At 47.8% G+C, this 15,444-nt stretch overlaps 2 long non-coding RNA genes across 2 annotated transcripts in view; one reads left to right on the top strand and one right to left on the bottom strand.

Moving 5' to 3' along the window:
* The window catches only part of LOC117511673, a 21,627-nt gene extending 14,455 nt beyond the window's left edge, over nt 1-7,172 (bottom strand). Inside the window, exons 1-2 of the long non-coding RNA XR_004561034.1 lie at nt 7,162-7,172; nt 4,754-4,760 (exon numbers count right to left, since the gene is read on the bottom strand). This is a non-coding gene — a long non-coding RNA (uncharacterized LOC117511673). The remainder of the gene's footprint in view (nt 1-4,753; nt 4,761-7,161) is intronic.
* Nucleotides 1,352-15,444, top strand: LOC117511674. The gene is made up of 2 exons (XR_004561035.1): nt 1,352-1,393; nt 15,352-15,444. It is a non-coding gene; the product is annotated as an uncharacterized LOC117511674 (long non-coding RNA).

The following is a 15,444-nucleotide window of genomic DNA, read 5'->3' as shown; positions in this document are numbered from 1 at the left end:
TTATAATTCCATTTACTGTCTTTGTGAAATCATGCATTGGGATGTAAATCTACAAAGTGATCAAGATTCTGTTAATCTGAACAGGTCTGCAGTCAGTGATTGACATTCTGTCCGGTTACCTTAGTTACCTCTCAGCTGTCTTTTTTCCTCATCTGCCAACGAGTTCAAGCAAATCAGTGATCACAAAGCTGAACAAGGACTAACTGGAAGCAAGCCCATTTATGCGAGCAAAAGAGAGAACCGGTTAAAAGGAAAGTGAAAATATTCTATTCAATGGATGGGAAAGAGACAGACGGCCTGCGAGAGAGCACCAGATGCTGCGTGGGAGGGTTATTTAATTGATGATATCACACCTCTCTTTCCCTTGCTCGCTCTTCTTCCTCCAACACACACACACGAACATGCACATACGCACACATTAGCAAACGTACACACCGTATTTGCCATGTCACCTTTATATACCTGCACGGTGACGCCCACGCTCCTCTCTGTTCTGTCCTGCAGGCGCTGGGTTCCCCAGTTTTGGCCAGGTCTGTGGTGTACGTGAGCTCAACAAAATCAGTTTTAATTGTTTGCTCTTGCGGAACGTTCATGATCACAATACAATGTGATAAATGTTTGAAGCTCTGTCTGTCTGTTCCCCGACTCCTTCCAGGTCCAAACTTGGTATGTGGATGAATCTTGAGTCTGAAATTGCCCTTAACAGGTTTTTTTTTTTCAAGCAAAATTCAAGATCATTGGGGTCAAAGGTAAAAATTTACATTTTTCACAAGTAACCCGCCTGTCATGCCTCTAACCTGTGGGTACTCGTGGGTTGTCCAGCTGTGGTCATTGGGGTCAAAGGCGACATGCGGTAGGGGCGGGGAAATGTAATGAGGGCTAGACCGTCTCATGTCACGTTAGTTTGTTTGGGCCTCTGCTGTGTCTGACGGGTCAAAGCCTCTAGAGTGTTGTGGGACACAGCCCTTAGAAGGGTGCAGACCCTGAATTAGCGCTCCCCCAACACCCTCACATTTTTTTTTCATACGGGTGTCCGGTCGGGTTTGAGTCATAAATCATTTCATATTTTTGCAGGTTGGAAGGTACGGACTGGCTGTCATAATGGATCTGTGGGTGAGAGTGTTAAATTAAATCCCTGACCCACGCACCACTGTTTTTGACTCTGATTTGCACCAGACCTTTCACACACACACTGCATCCAGAAAGTGTTTACAGCGCTGCAACTTTTTCCACATTTTGTCTTGTCACAGCCTTATTCCACCGACGCTCCCCATCCAATCTGACGGAGCTTGAGAGGTGCTGCAAAGAGGAATGGGCAAAACTGCCCAAAGATAGTGCACCAAACTTGTGGCATCATATTCAAAAGGTCTTGAGGCTGTAATTGCAGCCAAAGGTGCATCAATAAAGTACTGAGCAAAGGGTGTGAATACTTATGCACATGTGATTTCTTAGTTTACAAAAAAAAAAAAAAAATTAAGGCCCTTTTTCATGTTGTCATTATAGGGTGTTGTGAGTAGACTTTAGAAGGAAAAAAGATTTTGGAATAAGGCTGTAACAAAATGTGGGAACTGAAGCGCCGTGAATACTTTCAGGATCCGCTGTTTCTGAGTGTAGTGACTAGTACTCCTCTCTGCATTGGGTTGACTGACTCCTCCTGCTCGCTGCACTCAGGACCGAAACTCACGATCTCTGGCATGAGAGGCGGGCGCTCTGGCTTGAGTGGCCAGAGTATCCTTTTGGCTCTCGGGGATGTGAGGCTGATTGACTACCATATGCACAGCGACTTCTGCTCATCTCTGTAACATTAGCATTACAGTTGGCGCACAATGCTATATTGGCTGCTCAGTCACAATTTTGCTTGTTTGCAACTGAGTGCAACTTATCTGTTTTGGAATATTTTATCCCCTGGTAGAGTGCAAATTTTATAACACTAAATTACACATTATGGCTATGTTTCTGTGTAGGCTCTCAGTTGTCCAGGTGGTTTCCATAGTAGAGAAGCTTGCATCTTCGACTAGACTGGGTTGCTTGATGCGAGGACGTTTCGCTTCAAATCACAGAAGCTTCCTCAGCTAAAATTCTTGCTCTGGTAGTCTGACTTCTGTCTTGACTCTTGTAGAGAAGAATAAACCAGAAGCCAACAAAAGCTGGAGTTTTTAACCTGAACCCCTCCTACCGAGAGGCGGACTGCTATAGGCTAGTGACTAAACAATAGCTCTAATTAGCACCTATTGTGCACTCTCCTAATGATGGGATGGAAGCCTCCCCTGATGGCTCCCTTGACGACTCTCCTGATGATGTGAATGACTCATTACCATGAACAAAAAACTGAAACTGCTTTGACCTGAGTACCCCATTGTAAACAGGGGACAAAGCGTGTCTGAGACCCGCGTAGTGTTCATTACAGTTTTTCTGACATCTGATATAATACACTACATTGCTCTGTTTGTAACTAGGGATCCTGTCCTTAGGGTGAACTAATTTCTGTCTCAAGGTGTTAACCGGTTTAAAGTAAACTGGGATTTTGTGCTGTCTTAAGATCCTCTGTAGTTTTTCCCCTACTCCTGCTAAATAAGAGAGAGACACTCCTCTTCTTCTTGTCTCCGTCTCCTGTCTATCTGGTCTCTTTGTTTTCTGGGACTTCTGCCCTTTGTCCAGGGACCATCGTGGGTACCCACATACTGTGAGGGCTTTCCGTACAAGTTGTTGCTTTAGCCCTTCCCTCTGCAGTTGTGGGCACCTGTAGGGCTCTGTGTTGAAGAGTCCTGATCACCCCGAGCTTGTGTTCAAGGGGGTGGTTTGAGCCAAAGAGCAGATATTGATAGATTTTGAAAACTTTTTACTCTTGCTTGCCGCTACTGGTGGTTGGCTCTCACTGCGGTATTGTATCACTTCCTGTTCCGGAGCACAGCAGTGTTTTGCTGTATCTGTTAGCTGTTTAATCTGCGCAGTTAGATTGATCTAGTTACCTAGATAACGATTTGTTTCACAGTGTTATCTTCACGTGCCTTAACTAAAGCACTCCCTCTGCTGAATCACCTCTAAATTATTTACACGTTATTCACTTTGCGTGTTTTTAGGAATCCGCTAGCTTAGCGCAGCTACTAGCTCTTAGCCGGTTTAGCATGGCGGCTTCTCCTGTCTCTCCCGCACTTTTCTGCTCTGGGTGTGAAATGTTTAGTTATTCCTCGGCCTCCTTTAGCAGTAATGGTACTTGTAATAAGTGTAGCTTATTCGTAGCTTTGGAGGCCAGGCTGGGCGAATTGGAGACTCGGCTCCGCACCGTGGAAAATTCTACAGCTAGCCAGGCCCCTGTAGTCGGTGCGGACCAAGGTAGCTTAGCCGCAGTTAGTTTCCCTCTGGCAGATCCCGAGCAGCCGGGAAAGCAGGCCGACTGGGTGACTGTGAGGAGGAAGCGTAGCCCTAAACAGAAGGCCCGTGTACACCGCCAACCCGCTCACATTTCTAACCGTTTTTCCCCACTCGGCGACACACCCGCCGAGGAACAAACTCTGGTTATTGGCGACTCTGTTTTGAGAAATGTGAAGTTAGCGACACCAGCAACCATAGTCAATTGTCTTCCGGGGGCCAGAGCAGGCGTCATTGAAGGAAATTTGAAACTGCTGGCTAAGGCTAAGCGTAAATTTGGTAAGATTGTAATTCACGTCGGCAGTAATGACACCCGGTTACGCCAATCGGAGGTCACTAAAATTAACATTGAATCGTGTGTAACTTTGCAAAAACAATGTCGGACTCTGTAGTTTTCTCTGGGCCCCTCCCCAACCGGACCAGGAGTGACATGTTTAGCCGCATGTTCTCCTTGAATTGCTGGCTGTCTGAGTAGTGTCCAAAAAATGAGGTGGGCTTCATAGATAATTGGCAAAGCTTCTGCGGAAAACCTGATCTTGTTAGGAGAGACGGCATCCATCCCACTTTGGATGGAGCAGCTCTCATTTCTAGAAATCTGGCCAGTTTTCTTAAATCCTCCAAACCGTGACTATCCAGGGTTGGGACCAGGAAGCAGAGTTGTAGTCTTACACACCTCTCTGCAGCTTCTCTCCCCCTGCCATCCCCTCATTACCCCATCCCCGTAGAGACGGTGCCTGCTCCCAGACTACCAATAACCAGCAAAAATCTATTTAAGCATAAAAATTCAAAAAGAAAAAATAATATAGCACCTTCAACTGCACCACAGACTAAAACAGTTAAATGTGGTCTATTAAACATTAGGTCTCTCTCTTCTAAGTCCCTGTTAGTGTTGTGTGGGCCGCCAGAAGAGGAGGTACTGCTGGCCCACCACCAGAGGGCGCCCTGCCTGAAGTGCAGGCTTCAGGCACGAGAGGGCGCTGCCGCCTCCAGGAACAAGCCGTGGTGACAGCTGTCACCCATCATGACAGCTGTCACTGATCATCTACTCCACATCTGGAATAAAAGCAGGAAGACACCTCCACCACATTGCCGAGATATCATCTTCATCAAGAGGTAATATCCTCAGCCTTTGTGGTAATTTTCTAAATCTATCTATTGTGAGTGTTTGCAGGAGTACCGGTCCTTAGTTTGTGGAGGCTGTGCAGGACGGCACTCTTTTTCCTCTGAGGGATCGCTGCAACGCGTATTGAGTGAGAGGTGGAGGTGGAATTCCCACCAGGATTGTTACTGGGTGTAGACACACCCACACTTGACTGTTTTTGTTTTCTGCCAGCAGTACCAGATCCGACACACCGAGACGGTGGCCACCTGGGGACTTCGGGACTTGGCGGCTCCAGTATCCCTCGGGTTCAGTGGCGGTGGAAATCGTGTGGTTCCGGTTCGTCTCCAGACGGGCGTCTCCTATCGTCGAGCCTGCCCACACGACACCTTTATTAATTGACTTGTGTACATTCTGTAATCTGCTGTGTTTGGTTGTGACATTCACAACAGTAAAGTGTTCTAATTTAACTCCTTCCATTCTCCGTTCATTTACGCCCCCTGTTGTGGGTCCGTGTCACTACACTTTCCCAACAGGATATCTCGGCCAGCGTCATGGACTCCGAGGGGCGTCACCCGGCTGTTGAACGACCAATGGGAGAGCAGGGAGCGCAGGCGTCTGCAGGAGGTGTGATTGGTGAGCTACAGCACATTCTCACCGCCTTTACGGCTCGGTTGGATCAAATGACCGAGCAAAACATCCTCCTGAACCGCAGGGTGGAGGCTCTCTCCGCGCAAGTGGCGGCGAGCGCTCAGGGCGCTGCTGCAGCTGCTCCTCCTGCCGACCCTGTGCAGAATATGAATGTTCCAGTGGTGGTTCAACAACCCCTCCCACCATCCCCTGAAGCATACATAAGCCCTCCAGAGCCGTACGGAGGTTGTGTGGAGACGTGCGCGGACTTTCTCATGCAGTGTTCGCTCGTCTTTGCACAACGTCCCGTCATGTACGCGTCAGATGCTAGCAAAATAGCTTATGTGATTACTCTGCTTCGGGGAGAGGCACGCGCTTGGGCTACGGCGCTTTGGGAGCAAAATTCACGATTCCTTCACACGTACACTGGGTTTGTGAGGGAGTTCAGAACAGTGTTTGATCACCCTAACAGGGGAGAGACCGCTTCAACTGTGCTGCTGTCAATGAGACAGGGACGCCGGAGCGCAGCTGCTTATGCAGTCGACTTCCGCATCGCGGCTGCGAGGTCCGGCTGGAATAACGCTGCGCTCCACGCCGCCTTTGTAAACGGACTGTCGTCGGTCCTGAAGGAGCACCTGGTGGCCAAGGATGAACTGCGGGAATTAGATGGGCTTATAGATCTTGTTATACGGTTAGACAATCGGTTGGAGGAACGCTGTCAGGAACGAGACGAAGGGCGTGGCCGGGTGCGCGCCGTCCCTCTTCCTTCCGGGTCCAAGAAAGGTCCGCCCTTCCCACGCTCCCTGGCCTCTACGTCCCGTGGGGCGACAGCTCCCCCTGCTGACGAAGCTATGGACACGAGCAGGGCCACATTCAGACCACCGAATAGACAGAGGAGGCTTCCCCGCGGGGCGTGTTTTGTTTGTGGCTCAATGGAGCATCAGTTGAGCAACTGCCCCGAACGGTTAAACACCAACACCCGCCCCTAGAAACTGGGCTTAGGGTGGGTCAAGAAATTCACGTGGGACACACACACATTTCCACACGGCTCCCAGTTACAATCCTTAGCGGGGATTTAACCCTTCAGGCCCCAGCACTGGTAGACACAGGGTCAGAAGGGAATCTGCTAGACAGCAGATGGGCCAGGGAGGTAGGGCTCCCTCTGGTGGCGCTTCCTTCACCATTGCAGGTGCGAGCACTAGATGGCACCCTACTCCCTTTAAACACACACAGGACACTACCAGTAACTCTGGTAGTGTCAGGGAATCATAGGGAGGAGATTGAGTTTTTTGTGACTCCTTCTACCTCCCGTGTGATTCTGGGGTTCCCCTGAATGCTAAAACACAATCCCCGGATTGATTGGCCGTCCGGTGTGGTGGTACAGTGGAGCGAGACCTGCCATCGGGTGTGTTTGGGATCCTCAGTTCCTCCCGGTTCCCAGGCTAAGGAGCAGGTCAAAGTTCCCCCCAATGTGTCGGCGGTGCCGGTTGAGTACCACGATCTTGCTGACGTTTTTAGCAAGGATCGGGCACTCACCCTTCCCCCGCACCGTCCGTATGATTGTGCCATCGATTTGTTGCCAGGCGTGGAGTTCCCGTCCAGCAGGCTGTACAACCTCTCCCGACCTGAGCGCGAATCGATGGAGACCTACATCCGGGACTCCTTAGCTGCCGGGCTGATCCGTAACTCCACCTCTCCGATGGGAGCAGGTTTCTTTTTTGTGGGCAAAAAAGATGGCGGTCTTCGTCCATGCATTGATTACCGGGGGCTGAACGAGATCACGGTTCGCAACCGATACCCGTTGCCTTTGTTGGATTCGGTGTTCACCCCCCTGCATGGAGCCAAAATCTTCACAAAGTTGGATCTTAGGAACGCATACCACCTAGTTCAGATCTGGAAGGGAGACGAATGGAAGACGGCATTCAACACCCCGTTAGGTCATTTTGAGTACCTGGTCATGCCGTTCGGCCTCACTAACGCCCCCGCGACGTTCCAAGCTTTGGTTAATGACGTCTTGCGGGACTTCCTGCACAGATTCGTCTTTGTATATCTGGACGATATACTCATCTTTTCTCCGGACCCTGAGACCCATGTACGGCATGTACGTCAGGTCCTGCAGCGGTTGTTGGAGAACCGGCTGTTTGTGAAGGGCGAGAAGTGTGAGTTTCACCGCACCTCTTTGTCCTTCCTGGGGTTTGTCATCTCCTCCAACTCCGTCACCCCGGATCCGGCCAAGGTCGCAGCGGTGAGAGACTGGCCCCAACCTACGAGCCGTAGGAAGCTGCAACAGTTCCTCGGCTTCGCAAATTTTTACAGGAGGTTCATTAAGGGGTATAGTCAGGTAGTTAGCCCCCTGACAGCCCTGACCTCACCAAAAGTTCCCTTCACCTGGTCGGATCGGTGTATGCCGTGTTCAGGGAGTTGAAACAGCGCTTCTCGACTGCACCTGTCTTGGTGCAGCCCGATCCTAGTCGCCAGTTTGTGGTTGAAGTGGACGCCTCTGACTCAGGGATAGGAGCCGTGCTATCCCAGAGCGGAGAGACCGATAAGGTTCTTCACCCGTGTGCCTATTTTTCCCGCAAGTTGACCCCAGCAGAGCGGAACTATGACGTGGGCAATCGAGAGCTCCTTGCGGTGAAAGAGGCTCTTGAGGAGTGGAGACACCTGCTGGAGGGAGCATCAGTGCCTTTCACGGTTTTTACTGACCACCGGAACCTGGAGTATATCAGGACCGCCAAGCGACTGAACCCCAGGCAAGCCCGCTGGTCACTGTTTTTCGGCCGTTTTGACTTCCGGATCACCTACCGCCCCGGGACCAAAAACCAGAGATTGGATGCCCTGTCCCGGGTGCACGAACGGGAAGTCAAGACTGAGCTGTCGGATCCACCGGAACCCATCTTACCGGAGTCCACTATCGTGGCTACCCTAACCTGGGACGTGGAGAAGACCGTCCGGGAGGCCCTGGCACGGAGCCCGGATCCCGGAACTGGACCGAAGAACAGACTATACATCCCACCAGAAGCCAGGGCTGCCGTCTTGGACTTCTGTCACGGGTCCAAGCTCTCCTGCCACCCAGGGGTGCGTAGGACCGTGGCAGTGGTCCGGCAGCGCTTCTGGTGGGCGTCCCTGGAGACTGATGTCCGGGCTTACATCCAGGCCTGCACCACCTGCGCCAGGGGCAAGGCGGACCACCAGAAGGCACAGGGACTCCTACAGCCACTTCCTGTGCCTCATCGCCCCTGGTCCTACATCGGTCTGGATTTTGTCACGGGCCTCCCGCCGTCCCGGGGACACACCACCATTCTCACGATAGTGGACCGATTCTCCAAGGCGGCCCACTTCGTGGCCCTCCCGAAGCTCCCGTCGGCCCAGGAGATGGCGGATCTCCTGGTCCACCATGTCGTCCGGCTGCATGGGATACCTACAGACATCGTTTCAGATCACGGTCCCCAGTTCTCCTCGCAGGTATGGAGAAGTTTCTGCTGGGAACTGGGGGCCACCGTGAGCCTCTCGTCTGGGTATCACCCTCAGACTAACGGACAGGCCGAACGGGCCAATCAAGAGTTGGAGCAAGCCCTTCGGTGTACTACCTCCGCACACCCGATGGCTTGGAGTGAACATCTGGCCTGGATCGAGTACGCTCATAACAGCCAAGTGTCCTCTGCCACCGGCCTTTCCCCGTTTGAGGTGTGTCTGGGGTACCAACCCCCTTTGTTTCCTTTGGTGGAGGGAGAGGTCGGTGTGCCCTCGGTCCAGGCCCACCTGCGGAGATGCCGTTGGGTGTGGCGCACCGCCCGTTCGGCCTTGTTGAGGGCCCGGACGAGGGCAAAAGCCCATGCAGACCGTCGACGGTCCCCGGCCCCCGCATACCAGCCCGGGCAGGAGGTATGGCTATCCACCAAGGACATTCCACTCCAGGTCAAGTCGCCCAAGTTAAAAGACCGCTTCATTGGACCATTCACCATCCTTAAGGTCCTCAGTCCTACCGCAGTGAGGCTCCAACTCCCGGCCTCACTGCGGATTCATCCGGTCTTCCATGTCTCCAGGATTAAACCGCATCACACCTCACCCCTCTGTGCACCCGGTCCGGTGCTGCCTCCTGCCCGTATTATCGACGGGGAGCCGGCTTGGACAGTACGCCGGCTCTTGGACGTCCGTCGAATGGGCCGGGGCTTTCAGTATTTGGTGGACTGGGAAGGGTATGGACCCGAAGAACGCTCCTGGGTGAAGAGGAGCTTCATCCTGGACCCGGCCCTCCTGGCCGATTTCTACCATCGCCACCCGAACAAGCCTGGTCGGGCACCAGGAGGCGCCCGTTGAGGGGGGGGGGTCCTGTTGTGTGGGCCGCCAGAAGAGGAGGTACTGCTGGCCCACCACCAGAGGGCGCCCTGCCTGAAGTGCGGGCTTCAGGCACGAGAGGGCGCTGCTGCCTCCAGGAACAAGCCGTGGTGACAGCTGTCACCCATCATGACAGCTGTCACTGATCATCTACTCCACATCTGGAATAAAAGCAGGAAGACACCTCCACCACATTGCCGAGATATCATCTTCATCAAGAGATAATATCCTCAGCCTTTGTGGTAATTTTCTAAATCTATCTATTGTGAGTGTTTGCCGGAGTACCGGTCCTTAGTTTGTGGAGGCTGTGCAGGACGGCACTCTTTTTCCTCTGAGGGATCGCTGCAACACGTATTGAGTGAGAGGTGGAGGTGGAATTCCCACCAGGATTGTTACTGGGTGTACACACACCCACACTTTACTGTTTTTGTTTTCTGCCAGCAGTACCAGATCCGACACGCCGAGATGGTGGCCACCTGGGGACTTCGGGACTTGGCGGCTCCAGTATCCCTCGGGTTCGGTGGCGGTGGAAACCGTGTGGTTCCAGTTCGTCTCCAGACGGGCGTCTCCTATCGTCGAGCCTGCCCACACGACACCTTTATTAATTGACTTGTGTACATTCTGTAATCTGCTGTGTTTGGTTGTGACATTCACAACAGTAAAGTGTTCTAATTTAACTCCTTCCATTGTCCGTTCATTTACGCCCCCTGTTGTGGGTCCGTGTCACTACACTTTCCCAACAGTTAGTAAATGATATAATAATTGATCAACATATTGATTTATTCTGCCTTACAGAAACCTGGTTACAGCAGGATGATTATGTTAGTTTAAATGAGTCAACACCCCCGAGTCACACTAACTGCCAGAACGCTCGTAGCACGGGCCGAGGCGGAGGATTAGCAGCAATCTTCCATTCCAGCTTATTAATTAATCAAAAACCCAGACAGAGCTTTAATTCATTTGAAAGCTTGACTCTTAGTCTTGTCCATCCAAATTGGAAGTCCCAAAAACCAGTTTTATTTGTTGTTATCTATCGTCCTCCTGGTCGTTACTGTGAGTTTCTCTGTGAATTTTCAGACCTTTTGTCTGACTTAGTGCTTAGCTCAGATAAGATAATTATAGTGGGCGATTTTAACATCCACACAGATGCTGAGAATGACAGCCTCAACACTGCATTTAATCTATTATTAGACTCAATTGGCTTTGCTCAAAATGTAAATGAGTCCACCCACCACTTTAATCATATCTTAGACCTTGTTCTGACCTATGGTATGGAAATTGAAGACTTAACAGTATTCCCTGAAAACTCCCTTCTGTCTGATCATTTCTTAATAACATTTACATTTACTCTGATGGACTACCCAGCAGTGGGGAATAAGTTTCATTACACTAGAAGTCTTTCAGAAAGCGCTGTAACTAGGTTTAAGGATATGTTTCCTTCTTTATGTTCCCTAATGCCATATTCCAACACAGTGCAGAGTAGCTACCTAAACTCTGTAAGTGAGATAGACTATCTCGTCAATAGTTTTACATCCTCATTGAAGACAACTTTGGATGCTGTAGCTCCTCTGAAAAAGAGAGCTTTAAATCAGAAGTGCCTGACTCCGTGGTATAACTCACAAACTCGCAGCTTAAAGCAGATAACCCGTAAATTGGAGAGGAAATGGCGTCTCACTAATTTAGAAGATCTTCACTTAGCCTGGAAAAAGAGTCTGTTGCTCTATAAAAAAGCCCTCCATAAAGCTAGGACATCTTACTACTCATCACTAATTGAAGAAAATAAGAACAACCCCAGGTTTCTTTTCAGCACTGTAGCCAGGCTGACAAAGAGTCAGAGCTCTATTGAGCCGAGTATTCCTTTAACTTTAACTAGTAATGACTTCATGACTTTCTTTGCTAATAAAATTTTAACTATTAGAGAATAAATTACTCATAACCATTCCAAACACGTATCGTTATCTTTGGCTGCTTTCAGTGATGCCGGTATTTGGTTAGACTCTTTCTCTCCGATTGTTCTGAGTTATTTTCATTAGTTACTTCCTCCAAACCATCAACATGTCTATTAGACCCCATTCCTACCAGGCTGCTCAAGGAAGCCCTACCATTAATTAATGCTTCGATCTTAAATATGATCAATCTATCTTTATTAGTTGGCTATGTACCACAGGCTTTTAAGGTGGCAGTAATTAAACCATTACTTAAAAAGCCATCACTTGACCCAGCTATCTTAGCTAATTATAGGCCAATCTCCAACCTTCCTTTTCTCTCAAAAATTCTTGAAAGGGTAGTTGTTAAACAGCTAACTGATCATCTGCAGAGGAATGGTCTATTTGAAGAGTTTCAGTCAGGTTTTAGAATTCATCATAGTACAGAAACAGCATTAGTGAAGGTTACAAATGATCTTCTTATGGCCTCAGACAGTGGACTCATCTCTGTGCTTGTTCTGTTAGACCTCAGTGCTGCTTTTGATACTGTTGACCATAAAATTTTATTACAGAGATTAGAGCATGCCATAGGTATTAAAGGCACTGCGCTGCGGTGGTTTGAATCATATTTATCTAATAGATTACAATTTGTTCATGTAAATGGTGAATCGTCTTCACAGACTAAGGTTAATTATGGAGTTCCACAAGGTTCTGTGCTAGGACCAATTTTATTCACTTTATACATGCTTCCCTTAGGCAGTATTATTAGACGGCATTGCTTAAATTTTCATTGTTACGCAGATGATACCCAGCTTTATCTATCCATGAAGCCAGAGGACACACACCAATTAGCTAAACTGCAGGATTGTCTTACAGACATAAAGACATGGATGACCTCTAATTTCCTGCTTTTAAACTCAGATAAAACTGAAGTTATTGTACTTGGCCCCACAAATCTTAGAAACATGGTGTCTAACCAGATCCTTACTCTGGATGGCATTACCCTGACCTCTAGTAATACTGTGAGAAATCTTGGAGTCATTTTTGATCAGGATATGTCATTCAAAGAGCATATTAAACAAATATGTAAGACTGCTTTTTTGCATTTACGCAATATCTCTAAAATTAGAAAGGTCTTGTCTCAGAGTGATGCTGAAAAACTAATTCATGCATTTATTTCCTCTAGGCTGGACTATTGTAATTCATTATTATCAGGTTGTCCTAAAAGTTCCCTGAAAAGCCTTCAGTTAATTCAAAATGCTGCAGCTAGAGTACTGACGGGGACTAGAAGGAGAGAGCATATCTCACCCATATTGGCCTCTCTTCATTGGCTTCCTGTTAATTCTAGAATAGAATTTAAAATTCTTCTTCTTACTTATAAGGTTTTGAATAGTCAGGTCCCTTCTTATCTTAGGGACCTCATAGTACCATATCACCCCAATAGAGCGCTTCGCTCTCAGACTGCAGGCTTACTTGTAGTTCCTAGGGTTTGAAAGAGTAGAATGGGAGGCAGAGCCTTCAGCTTTCAGGCTCCTCTCCTGTGGAACCAGCTCCCAATTCAGATCAGGGAGACAGACACCCTCTCTACTTTTAAGATTAGGCTTAAAACTTTCCTTTTTGCTAAAGCTTATAGTTAGGGCTGGATCAGGTGACCCTGAACCATCCCTTAGTTATGCTGCTATAGACTTAGACTGCTGGGGGGTTCCTATAATGCATTGAGTGTTTCTTTCTCTTTTTGCTCTGTATGCACCACTCTGCATTTAATCATTAGTGATTGATCTCTGCTCCCCTCCACAGCATGTCTTTTTCCTGGTTCTCTCCCTCAGCCCCAACCAGTCCCAGCAGAAGACTGCCCCTCCCTGAGCCTGGTTCTGCTGGAGGTTTCTTCCTGTTAAAAGGGAGTTTTTCCTTCCCACTGTTGCCAAGTGCTTGCTCACAGGGGGTCGTTTTGACCGTTGGGGTTTTTCCGTAATTATTGTATGGCTTTGCCTTACAATATAAAGCGCCTTGGGGCAACTGTTTGTTGTGATTTGGCGCTATATAAATAAAATTGATTTGATTTGATATTGGTCAGTGTGAGTGGGTTTTCTGTTTACAGAAAACAGAAAAACAGAAAACAGGTTTACAGAAAACAAGCAGTTTCAGTCTTTTGTTCATGGTAATGAGTCATTCACATCATCAGGAGAGTCGTCAAGGAAGCCATCAGGGGAGGCTTCCATCCCATCATTAGGAGAGTGCACAATAGGTGCTAATTAGAGCTATTGTTTAGTCACTAGCCTATAGCAGTCGGCCTCTCTGTAGGAGGGGTCTGGTTAGGTTAAAAACTCCAGCTTTTGTTGGCTTCTGGTTTATTCTTCTCTACAAGAGTCAAGACAGAAGTCAGACTACCAGAGCAAAAATTTTAGCTGAGGAAGCTTCTGTGATTTGAAGCGAAATGTCCTCACGTCAAGCAACCCAGTCCAGTCGAAGATTCAAGCTTCTCTACATTATGGCTACCTAATATAGCCATTTCGATTTTGGCTAATCTGTGTAATGTCAAATTTTTTCCACATTTTGTTATGTTCTAACCTTATTCCAAAATGGATGAAATATTTTTTTCCTCAAAATTCTACACACAATACTCCAAAATGACTTTGTGAAAAGTTTCAGATTTTTGCAAATTTATTAAAAATAAGGCACATGGCAACCTCCCTGTAGTTTGCCAAAAGGCACCTGAAGGACTCTCAGACCATGAGAAACAAAATTCTCTGGTCGTGAAAGCCGAACATCAGGTTTGGAGGAAACCAGGCACCATCCCTACAGTGAAGCATGGTGGTGGCAGCAACATGCTGTGGAGATGTTTTTCAGTGGCAGGAACTGGGAGACTAGTCAGGATCAAGGGAAAGATGAATGCAGCAATGTACAGAGACATCCTGGATGGAAACCTGCTCCAGAGCGCTCTTGACGACAGACTGGGGCATGGGCGCAATTTGTTGGGGGATAGGGGGGACATGTCCCCCTACCTTTTCAACCAGGGGGGACAGAATATGGTATGTCCCCCCCCCCCCACCTTCTGACATATATGTGTGTACTTGAAACATGCTATGTCAGTCTTATGTGCAAACCATGTCAGTATAGTATCTTTGTTTCTGCAAGTTTGTATTTTTTAGCAGCATTGACTTCGGAATTTTCTGGGACTGCATTTGCCCAGATTTGAAACCAAAAATAGTTGCCTCTAGGGACTAGTGTCTACACATAAGTCTCAATGGACCATATGCTAATTTACTAAATTCTGAAAGTTAGAAAAGGAAATCAGAAAAGCTATCTGGGACCTCAGAAAGCCCATCTGTAATTATTGCTTGATCTCCAAAATCAATCTTTGCAAGCAAAATTATGTTCAGTATGAGTGTCGTTATTAGTGCCACTTCGAAAATTAAATTCATGATAAGTAATTTATCCTAAACTTATGATCTGTTGTTTTTTCAAACTTATGCAGAAACAAATCTTGAGAAAAAATACAGTATGAGATAGTTAATAATTATTAAGAGCCTGTTCTTTCATATTTATGAATACATTTTACCACATTGCAGTTGTTTTTTTTAAATGAAAACTCAACCTATCATTCTATTTGAGTTCTACACATGTGGTGATACCTTATTTACACCAGGATGTTAATAAAATCAATGCTGGCTATTCTCAGAATAAAATACTTATATCCACAGTTTCAAATTGTATAAGTCAAATGGTGTTCACTTTATGGTCTTTTCAAAACATTAAAATTACTGTTCTGGATGCTCAGAATGCATCTGAGCATATCTAGAAACCGTTGGCTTCTGGGGGCCTCAAGCGGCTCCCACACCCCCGGCCTATGGGCTTCGGCCCTGCAGGCCTCCCACTTTGTCCGCCCCCAATATCTAGTTCTAAATTGTGCCCTTGGACTGGCGCAACGGTTCATCTTTCAGCAGTACAATGACCCCAAGCACACAAGAAGACTTGTAATTGCTGCCACAGATGCACCAACAAATTATTGAGCTAAGGATGTGAATACTTATGTACAAGAGATTTCATATTTATTTTTAATAAATTTGCAAAAATTTTAAAATA

Source organism: Thalassophryne amazonica, chromosome 6, assembly GCF_902500255.1.
Source record: "Thalassophryne amazonica chromosome 6, fThaAma1.1, whole genome shotgun sequence".
NCBI lineage: Eukaryota > Metazoa > Chordata > Actinopteri > Batrachoidiformes > Batrachoididae > Thalassophryne > Thalassophryne amazonica.
Note: the sequence above shows the minus strand (reverse complement) of the source record. Positions and strands in the feature narration are given on the sequence as shown.